Below are 15,017 nucleotides of genomic sequence, written 5' to 3'. Positions count from 1 at the left end.
GAACCTGCTGATGTTGTCTGTGCTGCAGGTGTGCTGCTCCTCAGTTGGGTCAGGGGCAGAACACATAGGTGGCAAGTGGGTGTATAATGAAACCCCTGCACCTTCACGCCGCTGTTGGATTGCATCATGCTTGAAATCAGACAAACAAATCAATGGGCTGCGGAGCCCAGTTCTGCCTGCTGATTAATCTCCCCACGCCTCTGGCTGCTGAGCCCTGCCGTGAACTTTTGGCATGGATGAGCTCTCTGTAGCTTGGTTTGGTAGGGGCTGCAAGTATCTTGAATGGTGGGAGCAGACTCAAAGCTGAGGACCCTTCACCAAAGCTTTATGACCACAATGTTTTGAGCAGAGTGTAGCAGCAGTGAGCGACTCTGAGCGCGTATGACGGTAAAGAATAAAGGCGTGGGTGGCAGGGGATGTTAACGTGCTAGCAGTAATTCCCAGCTCTGTGACAATGAACCACTGATATAATCACATATGCTGGGCCAGATCCAGCATTCCTGCTCTTGCCTGGGACCCTGATGAAAGCAATGGGTATTGCCACCTGAGATACTGTTTGCAGGATCAGACGCATGATGACACCCTGCTTTTCTTGTCTCGTTATCTCTCTCTCTCTCTCTTTCTTTGCACTACTTGCTGTGTTTCATTCTGTGCTCACAAAGTGTAAGGAGAGCCTGCTGGAGAGCTCTATAATACATGTGATCCCTGGACACTCCCTGAACTTATACAGAAAATGTTCTTCCACTTTGTTTCCCACAATTTAATTGCAGCATAGGATGCCCACATCCATGTAATGTCTTGTTGCTGTTACCCTGGGCAAGAAATTGCTGAATGCTCTATAGTCAGTGGCAGACGAAGAGGTGGGCTGTGGAGGAGCACATGGGGAGGAGGTCCAGGAAGCCCTCTGTGGGAGGATGTGGTGGAGATCAACTTTGCTTGGAGACCACCTTTGTTAACACCTTTGAGACCCCACTTTTGGCAAGGCCCGGTGCACATCGCATGTTGAAAAAATTTTATCGAGCACATTCAGCCAGTTCAGGTGCTGGTATTGCTGCTGTCTCTGCTCTCCTGCCCTGATAGTACCTAGGTGCACTGTTCAACCTCCAGCCTTCCTGCAAGCCGTGGCCTTAGGGAAAGAAAAATATTACTCTGGGAGGGCATCTCTCCCCTGCTGAGAGGCAATGTGGAAAGGGCTGATGTTTGCAGACAACTCCAGAAATGGCCTGGGAGGCTGATGTAGCTCTTTAATGCTAAACACTTTAAGCACTGTTTAATGCTAAACACTTCATGGACAATGAAATCCTTCTTAACTTGCTTGAGTGAAATCAGAGGTGACGGAAGTATCAGTCATGGCCTGAACTGGAAGATATACTACCAAAGCTGCTGGTGTTGGAGGACCTACAAGCCACTCTCCATGCCCAGTGTGCAGCCGGAGCAAGTCACAAACTTTGCTGCTGACCGGCCAGATGGCAGAGCATGGCAGCCCTGGGGTGGGGGCCACACACTCCCCTCTTGGCAGGTTTAGCATTTGCGTTGCCTTTCGTGGAGGCCGGATAACCTGGTGTGAAGGTTGGCCGCTGAAGAGGGACAGTGGAGGCAGAGACAGGGAAGCGTCCTGTTGCAAGCACGGGACCGTGAGCGTGGCACCCAGCCCAGGGCGACAGGTTGTACTGTCCTCCGCTGGAGAGCTCAGTGGTCGGCATTCCTGGGGTTCGCTGTGTCCATCCTAGCCATCTGCTCAAGGATTTCTAAGGCACAAGGCACACTGCTGACCTTTGGGTGGGTATTAGTCAAAGCAAAGTTACTCCTTTACCCCGTCTGCTGGCTAAGGCTTGATTGAAAGTGTAAGCATAACCCCGCTGGGTTTTCTGTTTGTCTCTAGCATGGCAGAAGGAGAGCTTCTCCCACCTGATAGAGGAGAAGCTGGTGAAGGAATTTATTTCGTGTCAACCCAAACAGTTATCAATGGAAAATGAATCCACATTCAGTGGACAGCTCGTGCGCTGGTTAGCTCTCTGCCCACGGGCAGGCAGGACACGCGTACTCTCACGTGTGAACACTCCTCACACCAGATGCAAGAGAAATGAAGTTGAAGAGCATGACTTCCCCATAAAGGCAAGGTGGTCCTTGGTCTGGGTGAAAGCAGGGCTGTACTTCAGGGACTATTTTAACAGCTGTTAGTCTCGAGTGGCCTGTAGCCACAACAGATATAAATACTCAACTTTCTTCCTGCTTTTCTATCTTGCCCAAGGGTCTGAACCACACTTCTTGCATTTGGGCTCTGGAGCGTTTTGTGTACCTACAGCAGCAGACCAAGAGGAGCTGTGCCAGTGGGGATCAACCAAGGATAAATCCTCCATCATTCAGACACGCTGAGGAAACATTTTTCAAGTCTGTTGGGTCAGCTGCGTGTGAGCCTTGTTCTTGGAGATGGCAGTGGCCACAGCGAGGAGGATCCTGACTGTGTGGTGGCTTCAGGGGCCTCTCTTCCCACCACAAGGGCTAGGGAGGTCGGCCCTCTCCTGGAAGAAGGCTAGTGGCACCATCCTGCTGCGTCGCTCAGTGCAGACCTCGTCCTGGGGTCAGGAGCTGTGAGCTGCCTCCAGCCCCACACACAAACACATCAGGTATCTCTTCTCCTCCTGCTCTCTTTGCAGGCGAGAATCTTGTTCCTTCTCTATTTCCCTTCTGTAAGAGCTACGATCATTGTTTGGATTTGGTGCAAAAGCTAAGTGTTCCTGTAGACCTTTCTTTTTCACTTGCTGTTGCCAATATCAGTTGCTCTGATGGTGTTAGGAGTTTGTCTTTAAAATATTGATGTAGTTTAGGGCTGGTGCTACAAGCTTGCAGGAAGACGTCCTTGTCAGCCTTTAAACACTTGTAGCTGTAACATAGCTGCTTTGCCAGGAGAGCACACCCGCTCACCCATTAAAGGACGCGCTCCTCCTGCCTACTCACTTCACAATGATAAAAAGGCCAGTCGGAACTATTCCAAACAAGGCTTATTTGTAGCTACAGCACAGCATGTTGCTCATAGCTTTCAACCAGTGTGCCTGAACATGGGACAGCCGTGCGATTCCTGTGTCTTCACATCACTTACGCAGTTTCACTGTTTTCAAGGCATGACAGTCTGATCCAGCGATTCCTGAGTCAAGCTCTGTAACTCCTACTTGACTAGAGAGAGCATTCTTCAATTTGAAGACATCAAGAGAGGGAAACTCCACCACTTCCTTTGGTAGTTTGTTCCAGTGGTTAATCATCCTCGCTACTAAAAAAATGAGACTTATTTCGCACGTGAACTTGGTTGACTTTCACTTCTCATCTCTACCTTTTTGTGCTGGTCTCATCCACCATGTCCAGTGGAAGCTGGCCAGATGAGTGAGGGCATTTCAAGTTCAAATTCTAGTAATCCTGCAAAATTTTCTATAGGACTGCAACTTATTGTCTCCTGGGAAGTAATGGACAAAATATTCTGCAGCATTTGGTGAGAAATAACTGTTCTGACTCAAAAGAATTGACCTCTACTCTCTCCTCCTTCTCTGTCTCTGATTCTGTCACAGTTTTTCTTCTGCAGCTAATTAAGAGGGAATCCCCTGCTGGAGGAAGAAACAGAAATAGAAAATCCGTTTTCAGGAGCAGGCACTATGTAGCTCATCAAGCTGGGATTGCATTGTTAGGAGGAAACATTCATAAATCAGACCAGCAGCAACCCACAGCAAGAGCATCTTTTAGTTCTGCAGAATAAGCTGGCTGACAGCTTGCTGTACAGATGCAATCCAGCCTTTATGTGTGATAGCATAAGAAAATGTCTCAATATGAGTTTAATTACAGTTGTGTTTATAAATCCTTTGCGATGCACATTTCAGCTAAAACAACCTTGTAATTAATCATGTAGACAGAAGCCTGCTGTAACCAAAATCTAAGTCTGACATCAATTTTGTCTCCACTTCCATATCCTTTCTTGAACTGTGATCTAAAAGGAGAAGAAAAAAACTTTAAGGTGGTGAAAAAGAAAATCCTCGATTTTGGATGCTTCTGCAGTGTGGTAATGAGGCTGAAATTACAAGCTGGAGCTATCAGCATTTAGCAACAAGGAAGAATCAACATGATTGCTGCTTGCTGACGGGCTTCATCTGCCACTGACCTGTGCTCACAGGAGAATTAGCGGGATGGCATTTGATGTGACAGCAGTGCACTCGTAATATCTCATAAGCCCAAATGTCAGGGTCAAAATTCATGTCAATCATTCCTATATGTCTCTAACGTATCCAGCTGACATTGGTGCCTGAACTGCCTGGGAAGGAGGGAGGGAATCATTTGTAGCAAAGTATCTAATGAGCGTCCACCACAAGACAGGATTTATTTCTGGCTGTGTAGCTACCCCCTTCTGCCCTGAGCTCAGTGTGTCACATCACCTCCTGCCTTCCTCGTTCAGGTCTGCATGGTAGCCAACGTGACAGACACCCACTGTAGCTTCTCCCAGGGTGTCCAAAATGATAGGATTTAGGCTGACAGCTACAAGACACAGCAATAAATATGTATTGTAATGATCCTGTCAGTCATGACTGGACTGCAGAAATGCCTTCTACCCAAGTACTGGATCCGCAGGCAATGGAGGCTGCAAGAATGGATAAAATTGCCCACTGTGAAAATATAGTGTTAAATCCTGGCCTCAATTAAGTGCTTTGGAGTTCAGGGATTTTTTAGTTTGATTCTGGGAGGCTTTTTTCATGTCTGTGTTCTTGTGTCTAGATACAGCAGTCTGGAGGATGTCAAGATCAACCTGCTCCAGTCATTATCTGGTGAGCTAGAAAGCTGCCTCATTTAAGGCTGGAGGAAGACATTTCTCACAACAATTTCAAGGCTCGCTCCAGGTCAGATAACTGTGAGGTCCCCATCACTGCCTGCCCTGAGATCCTCCTGCTGTTAGATGTATGAAGTTCTCTGTGGCTCCATGTTCCTACTTTCCCTCTGATAATGCCATGTTTTTTCCCTTATCTTCTTAATTTCTGTCTCTTTTCACTTAGGAGTGATGGAACAAGAGGGTCTTTCAATCATCCAGGAGGGCAGTCAGTCCTGCTGTCACTGTCTGATACAACTTGTCCTGAGAGAGAGACTTGTCCTGTGTTTGGTCACAGGTAAATGATAGCTTTGGGCATGGGATCCCTCCTCTCTCTCTCTCTCTCTCTCTCTCTCTCTCTCTCTCTCTCTCTCTCTCTGCAGGCCCTCACCTGCATGCAGACGAAGTTTAAATGTCCCCTATACTTCCTTTGTTAGTTATCTTGCTGCACAGTGTGAGACAGGGGTTTCTGGTCTCATTCGTAGTGCAGAAATCCTATGGAAAGAAGAACAGACTGCACTTCATCCCCAGTATCGGGCAGAGCGTTGCCAGCATCAGAGGGCTGAAGGATCACGGGTGGTTTTTCCAGACATCAGACCACACTGTTCCTTTTGTGCACTAGGGTGGATGTGCAATGCAGGAGGCTTTAACTTAAATGTCAGGTGAAATATGAAACGAATATGTTCATATCTGGCTGCGGATGCGTCTCCTGTTGATTTATGCCATGGGAAATGGAAAGGATCAGAGTAATAAGGCTGTGACGCCTTCCACTCCATGGTGTCCCAGAGGGCTTCCTGCTGAGCCGAGGCAGTTCCAAACCCTGATCACTTGTGCCCACAGCCCATCACCCCATTGCATCGAAGTCCAAAGCGTCTCAGACTGGGAGAGCGGGCTTTGGCTGCATTTGTCCCCTTCCTGGTTTCCAGCTCTTTCACGGGGTAAATCGAGCCTTTGTCCTGCCCAGCATCATGAGGCCAGGCTTCCTGCAGGCAGAGACAATGCCCTCTTGTTGAGGAATAAGGCTTTAGGGAGGAGGCTGAGCCTTGTAACACCTTCCAGCACCAGACCCTGATCTACATAACGTGAACGTGTTAAGTGAGCGAAGGATGCCTACCTGCTGCTCCTTCACGAGTGATTGCTCCCTGGTGTCTGCAGAACCTCCCTCGCACAGGTTTCTGTCCCCACAGCAAGAGCAGCAGGGGCAGACAACACCAAATACTCTAGCGTCGTGCCTTTCTTGTCCCAAACTTGCCAAGGCAAGGGAAGACTTCTGCTCATGGCCACTGCAAGGGGTTTTGTGAGGCTCCGGATCACCTTCAGGAAAGGGCTTGGGCAGGCAGTGGGAAAGGGAACGGATCCTTAACCTGCCTTTGGTTCAGGTATTGCTAAAATGTGCAAATAGCTCTCCTGTGTTCTGCCTCCTGCAGTAAGGGTGATTTCTCCCCTCTTTACATGTATCAGTAGAAAGTGCATGAGCAATCTTGTCACGCTGACTTTGCAACAAGGTAGAGTCACCATACGGTGCCATCATATGGGAAATACATGCTGAGCTGTGACTCTCCAGGTCTATCTCATCCTGCTGCTGCATTTCTGTGGCTACAACTTTCTTCTCCCTTTGCTCTCTGACCACAAGAACAGAGAAAGATGGAGGCAACCCCTGGGAATCTCCATCCCTTTCACATCCCTGTCTCGCTTTCCTCCCTGTCTACGGAGATTTGTGTCACACCATGTCTGTGTTTCTTGGTGGAACACCTATGTGGTGTGATGGTATTTCTGGCTAGCAGAGCACAATGCAATGGAGGGTGCTATGCACAGGTGTACAAAAGAGAGTTCCTGTCACAGTGCAGTAATAGCTCAGCGCAGTGCCAGGCACAGCCCCAGGAGCAAGGTAATGATATCACAAGTGTGCTTTATTTCCAGAAAAGCTTTAGTTATTCTTCATGGGTAGTCAGTTCCCAGGGTTGCTAGGATAAAAAAAAGGAGTGGCGTCTTCAGCAGTCACTTGTCTGTAGGCTGAAGTGGTACAAAACAGAACACCATGGCTGCACAGTGACCGATTTCTCTAGGACTGACCTCTCCTGGTGGAACAGTTTCCAAAGACAAAGCCGTTTCACTCATCTCTAAGCCCCACGGGTTCAGGTGCCCAAGTTCTTTCCAAATCAGTCCAAATAAATATTTTTTTCCTCTTCCTGGCAGATAAGAGATGTATCGTAAACAACCAAAGCCTGTTAGCGCTTCAGACGGTGAAATATATGTCAGACATCCCAGTTCCCACAGTAGCACCAGTAAGGACTAGGTGGTGGCGTGTCCCAGTGATCAGCCTTCCCAACCTGGAAGCTGCCCCTCGAGCCCCGCTCCCACTACAGCACTGCTTCCCAGAGTGCTGCCCCTCAGCAGACTCCCAAAACATGCCAGGGGTGCAGGAAAGGGAATGTGTGTGTCTGTACCACGCTCCTGGAGGGAGGTGGGAACGAGAGGTGAGCATCATCATGGAGGATCGCTTCACCACCCCCTTGCCAACCGGGTTTCCAGTGTCACCATAAACAATGCTGGACAAATGTTCTGGCAAGTGGCAAATTGTTTCCCATCTCAGCTCCATTCCCTTCCCACCTCTTTTTCCCTGTGAGTCAACTTCTGCCTACACAGATGCTTCCAGACTTGCCTGAATGCCCTCTTCATTGCGCGCTGATGGGATGGTGAGTTTGTACTGATGCACACTTTCTCCTGGATTTTAAGATTTTATTGCATGTAGGCAGAGAGCAGCACGATGCTGCATGACTGAAGTCCCTGCTCACAGTTCCTGAATAATAAGGACTGCCAAAGCTTACAGCCCAAAATTCGTGTTTTAAGGTCCCCGGCACACGTTCACTCATCAAACATCTGTGGTGGTGTGAAATGTGACAATGCCATGCTGATCTTCAGCCAGAGGTCACGCTCCCCACCCCAGAGCTGGAGGAAGGGATGGTGTAGGATAGTTCGGACCCTCCAGCCCACCGTCCTCTGGCTCATCTTGGATCTTTGTTATCTTAACAAAGGAAAGGAAAGCAAAGCAGAGCCCACTGAGTGCAGGAAGGACTGAGTAAGCAGCTTCTGCTCTGGAGGACTGGCTGTTACTTGCTTTTTCGGGACTGTAGGATGGGACTGACTGGTAGCTGCGGGCTATAAGGTGGCCTTAGAGATTCTTCACCATTAGCAGTCCTTGTCAGAAGGGGTATTTCCCAGGAGGAATGTACTAAGGGCTAGGAGAAAGGCCTGGCTTTGATTTATATTTTTTTCTAATTAAAAAAGAGAGTCTTAATAAACCTGGAAATCCCCCTTTTAAATTTGATACACCAGCCTCTTCCAAGGCACGAAGCCTTTGGGGAGGAACTCATAGGAAGTGAAATTAAATACACTTGAAGCTGAGGGACCAGAGAGGTGGGAACCCAAGGCCTGTCTGCACTTTAAGCCAAAGCATCAGCTGAAGGAGCTCATTTGAAAGTAAGACCATAGAGGAACATCCTCTTTCTCAGAGGAGACCACTGTTTCCCAGGAACATGAGCTACATAAAAGATAACTTCTTCCACAGCTACCAGGAGTGCCGTTTGCAAACTGAGCAGCAAGGCAGTTTCTGTTGCGAGAGTTCCTGTGCAACCAGCCATTTGCCATAACTGCAGAGGAAATCAGCTATGTCACCCCATGGAATCTTTTCTGCTAGTAGGAAACTGTGGTGAAGGCTCACACTATAACTAGCAGCACTGTACTGGAAAGAGTTTCCAACACAAAGTTGACCTAAGAGAAGCCAAAGCACTGCACCGGTTCAGCTGTGTGTGTCTGATAATACCACCCTAAGTCATGACTTGGGTTCTACTGGTCTCAGATCATGCTCTTCCTAAAGGACAAAGGCGAGTAAACACATGGAAGGTTATCATCCTGGGTTTTTTTTAACTCTCCTGTTCTTAAATGAACAGCATTTTTGTTAGTATTTACTTCGACATTTACTTCAGCTTAAGTATAGTTGTGTATTTGATAGGGTTAGCATACAACACCCTCTTACTTTGTCCGTGGAATACAGGGGCGGAACATAGTCCTGCTGGCACATAGCAGTTTGGTGCACGGAGTGAAAACTGTAAGAGGCTGAAAGTAATGGGGAAGGTTTAATTTTATAAAGATGCTCAAGTGGGCTACGCCATCAAAAGGATACAAAGTCGAAGCCACATCCTGCCGACTTGGCTAATCCATAAAAGAGCTTTCAGTGTTTTCCCTTGGAGTAACAGCTTTAAATTTTAATAAGCTGTAGTGTACTTTCACCGGATGTCATAAGCTGATACAAAGTTTAAACGGGGTTAAGTAAGTAGGCGCCTAGGAGAAATGAACATAAAAGATGTAAATTATTTCCTCTCTTTCACAAGTTTATGTCACTGGGTTTATTTTGGGGAAAAAAAATATTTAATTCAAATTATTTTTTTCTTCTCTGGATGATTCACATGCCAGCGAATGGAGACAACACTTGAAGTAACCATAAAGCAACTTCAGCAGAAAGGAAACTTGGTAAAAGTGATGTGAAAGAAAATAATGAAGTTATTAATCCAGGTTGCTCCGTCATTTAACAGATTTTAGGATTGTTACCAAATCACCGACTTGTGTGTTTGAATGTAGTCCACACAAACCTGTAAAACAAGGACTTTTAGGAAGACTCCTTGAAAAGTCATCCAGTCCACCCCTATCCCAGAGCAGGATTGACCCTCAGGGGGAGGACTGACTCCGTGTCTTTCCAGACAGATTTTTGTTCAGCCTATTCTTGGAGCCCTCAGAGGTGGAGAACCACAGCCTGCTGCTCCAAGCCACCCCAGCGCTGGTGCTCGCCGCTGCTGAGAAGCTTCCCTCCACCTACAGCAGATGTGTCTTCCCTCACTTTAAGCCCATTACCTCTTGTGTTACCTCCGGTGACAAAGGAGGTCTAGTTTATGCCCTTCCTCTTCACAGCTCTGGGTGACATGTTTGCAGGCTGCTGTCACGGCAGCCTCTCCCAGCCCACCGGCTCCTGACGCTTCCTCCTTCTCCACCAGCCAGCCCTGCAGCTGCTTTCTAGATACCCTCCAGCAGACCCCAATACCCTCCAGAAATACCATTAAGGGGCATAGCCAGAGGGTAGACCAAATCCTAGATCCATTTTTTGTCTGTTATCCCTTTGCAAAGATGGGATAAAGAGTTTTTGGGGCATGCAATGGGCTTGTGCTGGAGTAAGAGAGGGAGTTTGTACTCTGTAGTGTTTGCCCTGCCTGTGCTGTGCTTGAGGACCCCTGAAAGCAAGCAGGGGCTTTGCGGTAGGTTTTTTTCTGTTACCGGCAATGCAACAGAAAAAGAGATGTAGTATTTTGTACTGAATGTGTTTGGGTTTTTTTCTACTCATATCCATGTGGCCCACTGAAATGGCTCCAAAACATTCTCAGCCAAAAGCATGAGCTGTTCCATTTTGAGGTTAAAAAGTAATTTCTGTACCCAGGAGCTGTACTCATTCTCAGTGGAGTGGATATTGTAACACATATTGTGCAGGGGATTATATTTATGTGATTATAACCTCTAGGCAACAACCTAGTGCTTAAGAAATGAGTCAGTCAGAAAGACCAAGGCAGAGGGAATCAGATTCAGCGATGATAAGATTTGTTTTGAAAATACCTTGACCAAAGTAACCAGCATTTCTCCAAGATATACTTGTCCTAATAATCAATTAAACAGCACGTATAAGATTTTTTTTTTTAATGTCATTTGATGGCTCCCAACAGTCTAAAGAAGCAGTGACCACACACAAGGACTAAGATTTGCAGCATGAGAGAGGTTAGTTGGGTACCAATCAGCCGGAAAAGCCAGGAGGTGCAAGTGAAAACCAAGCTGGGCTGACAAAGGCTCTGCTAGTGGGGGGAGATCTGCTGGTGCAGAATAGGAGCAAGTTCCTGGGAAATACATCCAGGAAAAGGGAAGAGACAGGCCCAGAAGGCAAGAAATGCCTGCGGTAAAACAGTGGCAGGAAGAGGAAAGAACAAATGAGAACTGGCAAGTTGATAAAAGAACAAAAGGGCTTTGTCTCACTTTAAAGGCAGATAACTACACAACCCATTTTCTCATGTAAGCAATTAGTGCAGCTACCCCAGGGATGGTAGTGGTTGCAAATGGGAAGATGAGTTCCTTACATTCTTAGCCGGCTCTCACAAGTGCTCCATCAATATGGTCCATGATGCTCTGGGCCATGTCAAGCAAGCGGAGAAATTGAAACTTGATTGTGCAGATAGCCGGAATCCCTGTTTTAAAAATTGCCTGTCCATCTGTACGTGGGAATAGGTCATCAGCTAGTGGAACAGAAAGAACAGTGGTTTCTAAAAGGAGACAGGAGGTTTGGTTTATTCCTCTTTCAGTCCTGACAGCAGCTGTTGACAGCAGCTTGCAGCAGTCACTGGAGTCACATAGGCATGAGTCAGGTAAAAATCAGACATAAGTCTGAGATTCCCTTTCAGCCTGATTTTCTGATGTGCTGCGCACAGGCATCTCTTTTCAAGCCAACGCACTGCTTAGCTTAATTCTGTTTTACAGGAACAGAGCTGAGAATATAAAGCAGGTATGAGAGACACTGAGGCCACAATAAACCAAAATTCAGCTCATTCTTCCTAATTCCATACTTTGTGACATGCATTTTTTTCCTAATTCTTTGGGAATAGTCGCTTATGATTATGAATTTGCTAGAGAATGTAGAATTAAGGTGAAAAATACATTACTTCTTTTTTGTTAAAAATGCCCAAGCAGTTATTAATGCTTTAGTAGTTTTCTGGGAAGGAAATCACATCTGTGGGGCTATAAAGTGAAGGGGGGTGGTTGTCCTGTCACAGAGTCTGTGTCTGATAGTGCGTTTCACCCTCTAGAATCAACTTTTGACAATGGGTTATTCCATTGAGTCAACCAGGCTGTGCTAGTTCATGATCTGATCTGTTTTGTTGAGAATGACCAAGTCATGACACTGATGAGGTCTCCGCTTGACTGTCTCCTGTTGCCACTGCTCAGCTGTCCTGAGTCCTGGGTATAAATTTACTTCCGTTCCAGCTCTCCATTTACTGGCACAAATTTATCTCACTGCTTGCGCTGTAAGTGTTTTGACATCAGCTGCTCCAAAATTAGAAACTGATGTTATGGAAAACTTAATAACATTAGAGAAATGCCAACCCATCCTCTCTGCTGTCTTGTGCTACACTTTGTTTGTCTGAGGAATTTCTTGCAGTTCACAACCGACTGGAGGATGCAGGTCCAGGATTGTGCCCCAGCAGGGATATGATGAAGCCGGAGCCCCAGACTAGGACTCCACAGCATTCAGGTTACTCTCCGCACAACCTCCCTGACCTGTCTCTTGTTTGACCCTCGAGCTGCCTCCCTCTCGGTCTCCTTTCAGGCAGCGAGGGAGCTCACTGGTTTTCTCTCACCTTTGGTCTTGCTGAGGTTTGGAATTAACTCTCTGGGATGACAAGCACACTTGTAGCATCCAGCACAGGATGCTTCTTGTCTCAGCCCAAGCTCAAACCCTAGAAACTCCCTGATCCGGTCTATTTTTTGCTTCCGAAGAAATGGCATTCGTTTATTCACCTAAGCCCCCCCTTCTAAAGCTCTTTTTGTTTGATTCTCTCCAAAAGACAGCATTTTGCTCTTGGGCAATGCCTGCTGGATGCTGCCCCATGGATGCTGTGCCCTAGGGGTCCAGCTGTGCCCCCCAGGAGCTGGGGCCACCCCTTCCCAGCTGCAAAGTTTCCCTTCGCAGGGCTGAGAACAGCCAAAAACAAAGAGCCCGGAGGAGGTGGGGAGGGGAGAAGGGAAGAATGAGCTAGGTTAGGGGAAATACAGCCTGGAAGAAAAGGAAGGGACCAGCTGATCTGAAAGCCCCGATAAAAGCCCGAGACAAAGGACGAAAGAGCCTGGGAGATTATCAAGGGGAAGCGGGAGGAGGAGCAGAAAGATGCAGCAGAACCTAGTGGGAATGATGTAAAGTGCTGCAGGGAGGAGGGGAGTTTCCTGCCTAAAGCAGAGAGTGGTTGAAGTTACTAAGCCACCTCCATTTAGAAGAATCGAGCCCCCCCTTTTTCTGGAGCACCTGACAAGCCAAGGGGCTGCTCCAGTGGGGAAAAAGTATCCGTGTCCATCCCACAGCCCTGACAGCATCACTCCCGCTTGCTCATCTATTTCCAAGTACAACAGAGTCATTTTGCTGGTGGGCAGAGAAGTCAGGGACACTCTGCGTCCCCAGCCCTGCAGCGGAGGAAGTGTCAGCACTGCTGTTGTTAGCCTTGTTATTTTCTTCTAATAAAAAGGTGGTCATGACTCAGTCCATTAAGAAACAAAAGCAGAGCTGTAATCTACTGAAAGACAGTTGTTTGGATGCTCAGTGTCAGGTGTGTAAGAGGAGGAAGGTCAAGTGCAGGTCAGGTCTGGTGATAGGCATGGGACAGGCCAAACTTCAGGTGTTTCCCAAAGAGTTTATTTTCCAAGCTGGTAGGACTTGCCCAGTCCTTCAGACTAGCCCTTCAGCCAGGAGCGCGTTTGTGGGGCAAAGCTGCCTTTCCCACCCCTCCACATCTCACTTGGGTTTCCTGAGAGGAAATGATGCTCGCGTGTGACTGTGCTGGCCCCCTCCTTCCTCCCAGGAGGGAAGAGTGTGCTAGCATCTGCCCGCAGCCCCTCTTCCCCTCCCTGTGCTGCACTGGGACCAGTTTGCCAGCTGGACTGTTACTGGAGGCCAATCCCCGAGGGACTCAGGCTGCTTCTTGGGGAGGAAGAAGCGGTTCCTGGAGCTGGGGCCTTGGGGGCAGGAAAGGCAGGTTGTGTTCAGGTCATGCTAGAGGTTTTCTGTGAACAGGAATAAGTCACTGTGCCCCTGCCCGTGCCAGATTCCCCACCTAGTGAAAACTAAAGAGTGGGAATTGGCATGCCCATGGAATAATTGAAGGGTTTCAGCGTGGCTGTGGTGATGCCAGGTTGGATGGGGCCTTGGGCAGGCTGATCTAGTGGGATATCCCTGCCCATGGCAGCGGGGTTGGAACTGGATGATGTTTTAGGTCCCTTCCAACCCAAACTATCCTATGATTCTACTGTGAGGATCCAGTTCTGGCAGGAACCATGCCGGCACGTGGGGACATCCAACGCAGCCACACGGCTCCGGATGGAGGCAATGCCCAGCTGCCTCCCAGGGTGGGTGCAGAGGAAGGGAAGGACCTGGGCCGCCGCGATGGCAGCAGCCAGGTGAAGACAACACCCACGCTAAGACGCCCTGTGAACATCTGCCCCTACCCACAAGATATTTCTATTTTTGTTCCATCTCATACCCTGACTGACTCAAAAGAGGGGAGCGAGGGGGGTCAGGTTAGAAGGACCCAGCCAGGGGCTGCAGAGGTTTTGAAAGAGGAAGAGGTGCTTCGAAACCAGTAGTTGCTATTCTTTCAAATCAGCTTGAACATTTCCCTCGCACAGTCTCTTTCATGCTCTCTGTTTCAGCTGCGGGCAATTTGAGGCAGGGATGGCACTTCCTGCCTGCTCTTGAGGTGAACATACTTTCGGGGCACCATCAGAACAAATGACACCCTGCTCTTAGAGAGCTCCACTGTAATCTGTGGCTGTAATGAGCGCGGCTGGAGCTCATCCTTTTGCCTCACTTCTTCCAGGAATTTCCAGTTCTCTTTTTGGTCACTTTACAGAACTTATCTACAAGGAAAGAGCAAATGCCGAATTTCCTTATTCCTCCGTGTTTTCGTGCAGTGCCTTTTGGGCACAGGCACAGCCTGAGGTCTGTAGCTTAAGTCTCGCGGGTCCTTGAGGCACAGGCTTGCAGCCTAGAAGTGTGCCACGAGGAAAGGGACATAAAATCCCCCCCAGACAGCAATTTTTCTGTTGTGGGTCCCCAACACATACACTTCCACACCTCAAAGCATTCGTTCATTCTGCAGAAATGACACATACTGCTGTGTCCCAAGCAGTTACTCCTCATTTCCCCCCTTTGCTGCTGAGCTGTAAACCTTGGGTGGGGTAACCCCATCTTTGGGAACGTTCCCCGGGCAGTCCACGCTTATCGCTCACCTATCAGATCTGCCTTGATGCAAACCGTGACCCAGGCAGGGGACACAGCTCTTTCCGAGGAGATCGGGAGCCCTGAGCAGCAGTAAGCCGGCAG

This window comes from Cuculus canorus, chromosome 7 (genome assembly GCF_017976375.1).
Source record: "Cuculus canorus isolate bCucCan1 chromosome 7, bCucCan1.pri, whole genome shotgun sequence".
In the NCBI taxonomy this organism is placed as follows: domain Eukaryota; kingdom Metazoa; phylum Chordata; class Aves; order Cuculiformes; family Cuculidae; genus Cuculus; species Cuculus canorus.
This window is presented reverse-complemented; position numbering follows the sequence as displayed.